We start from the raw sequence: 2,466 nt of genomic DNA, 5'->3' as shown, positions 1-2,466 counted from the left end.
ATCCTTGCCTGCATTTTTTATTTTTTGACTTTTTTTTTTTTTTTATAATAGTCATTCTAACAGGTGTGAGGTGATATCTCATTGTGGTTTTGATTTGCATTTCCCTGATAATTAGTGATATTGAGCATTTTAAAATATACTTGTTGGCCATTTCTTTCACACTGTGCAGAGTAACCTGGGACCAGCACACTACCTCCAATAGCTTTTATCATGGAAACTTACATCTGGGGAGAAAACAGATTAAATGCTTGGGATTTCTAGGCTAGATAAAGTGGACATTTTCATTCTCTGAAATGCCACTCCCTACTCAACAATAAAAAATAGAAAATGAGGGTCAAGGGATGGAAGAAGAAATACGCTTCTGATATTTCTTTTTTTTTTGTTTTTTTTTTTTTTAGGAAGGAATAAAGGGATTTATTGAAAATGATAGTACACTCCACAGTGTGGAATGGGCCCAAGCATAGGGGCTCAAGGGCCCTGTTACAGAATTTGCGGGAGTTTAAATACCCTCTAGAGGATTCCATTGGTTACTTGAGCACGCCCTATGTAAATGGAGAGGATGAAGTAAGTTGCAAAGTTATTTACACGGTATGCCCTATGGAGTTTGCTGTCATAGCTGAAGTGTGAATCGACTTTATGTTCCCTGCCTCCAGACCCTATTTTCCTGCTTCAGTGTGTGTGTGACATTTTTTGGTATTTTTGTGTGACTCCTTTTCAAATTCTAAGTAAACCTTCTCTTTCTGTCTAATTTGATATTTTGTATTATATTTACTTAAAAGAACCATTTTCATTATATAAGCTTTAGGCACCAAAAACTTTATTGTTCAACTTTGTACAGGAAATAAACATTATACACAGTTGAGTATTTAATATATAGAGAGGAGATTTCCTATAAGAAAGTGATATGGCTTGGCTGTGAACACACCCAAATCTCATCTTGAATTGTAGCTCTCATAATCTCCACATGTTGTGGGAGGGACCCAGTAGGAGATAATTTAATTATTTGATCTGTTTTCCTATGCTGTTCTCGTGATAGCGAATAAGTCTCATGAGATCTGAGGGTTTGTAAAGGGCAGTTCCCCTGCATACACTCTCTTGCCTACTGCCATGTAACATGTGCCTCACCTTCCACTATGATTATGAGGCCTCTCCAGCCATGTGGAACTATGAGTCCGTTAAACCTCTTTCTCTTTATAAATTACCCAGTCTCAGGGATTTCTTCATAGCAGTATGAAAATGGACTAATACAGAAAGCATAATTGAGATCCTCAAACCAATCAACAAAAGGACATTAGAACACACGGGCAGAGTGTCTCATCTAGGGCTTGCATACAGAAAAGAGTAAAATAGATATTTATATATATTTAGGTGTTATTAATGTTCGCTTCTGATATTTCAAATATGCAATGATACCACGGGGATTGGCATTATTGCTGTGATTTAAATTCCAATTTGGTTTAGAGTTTCCTAGTAGCCATGACAAAAATGGAAAATGGTCTGAACCACCCTTCCAGTCCATGAGAATGTAACTAGTACTAGAATTACTTCTTTGAAACATTAAAAAAAATTAAAGAACTTTCTTTTGCTTTTTACTATATCCACCTCCAATTTAACCATTAATCTCCTATCAACATTTTTTATAAGAGAAATGTTTTTTTTTTTTTTTAATCTCAGAAAAAATAGATACTTGGGATTGCGATGGACTCAACACTTTAAGAAATACATTGATATGGCTAATTTAATTCATCCATTCCTGTCATTCCTTGGCTTGGAATTTACTTATAGGAGAAGTAAGATAAGGTTTTGTTTTTGTTTTTGTTTTTTTGTTTTTACCTTGACAGGTGTATATTTAGTCCATTTTCACGCTGTTGATAAAGACATACCTGAGACTGGGCAATTTACAAAAGAAAGAGGTTTAATGAACTTACAGTTCCACTTGGCTGGGAAGGACTCACAATCATGGCAGAAGTCAAGGCAGAGCAAGTCACATCTTAGGTGGATGGCAGCAGGCAAAAGGAGGGCCTGTGCACAGAAACTCCCATTTTTAAAACCATCAGATCTCGTGAGACCCATTCACTAACTCGAGAACAGCATAGGAAAGACTCACCCCCATGGTTCAATCATCTCCCACCAGGTCCCTCATACAACACGTGGGGATTATGGGAGCTACAAATTGAGATTTAGGTGGGGACACAGAGCCAAACCATTTCACAAGGTCTTGCCCTGTCACCCAGGCTGGAGTGCAGTGGGGTGATCTCATCTCACTGCAACTTCTGCCTCTCAGGCTCAAGCGATCCTCCCACCTCAGCCTCCTGAGTAGCTAGGACTACAGGGGAGCATCACCACACCCAGCTAATTTTGGTATTTTTTGTAAAGATGGGATTTTGTCATGTTGATCAGGCTGGTCTCCAACTCCTGGGCTCAAGCGATCCGTCCACTTTGGCCTCTCAAAGTGCTGGGATTACA

This window comes from Trachypithecus francoisi, unplaced genomic scaffold (genome assembly GCF_009764315.1).
Source record: "Trachypithecus francoisi isolate TF-2019V2 unplaced genomic scaffold, Tfra_2.0 Contig00221, whole genome shotgun sequence".
In the NCBI taxonomy this organism is placed as follows: Eukaryota; Metazoa; Chordata; class Mammalia; order Primates; family Cercopithecidae; genus Trachypithecus; species Trachypithecus francoisi.
This window is presented reverse-complemented; position numbering follows the sequence as displayed.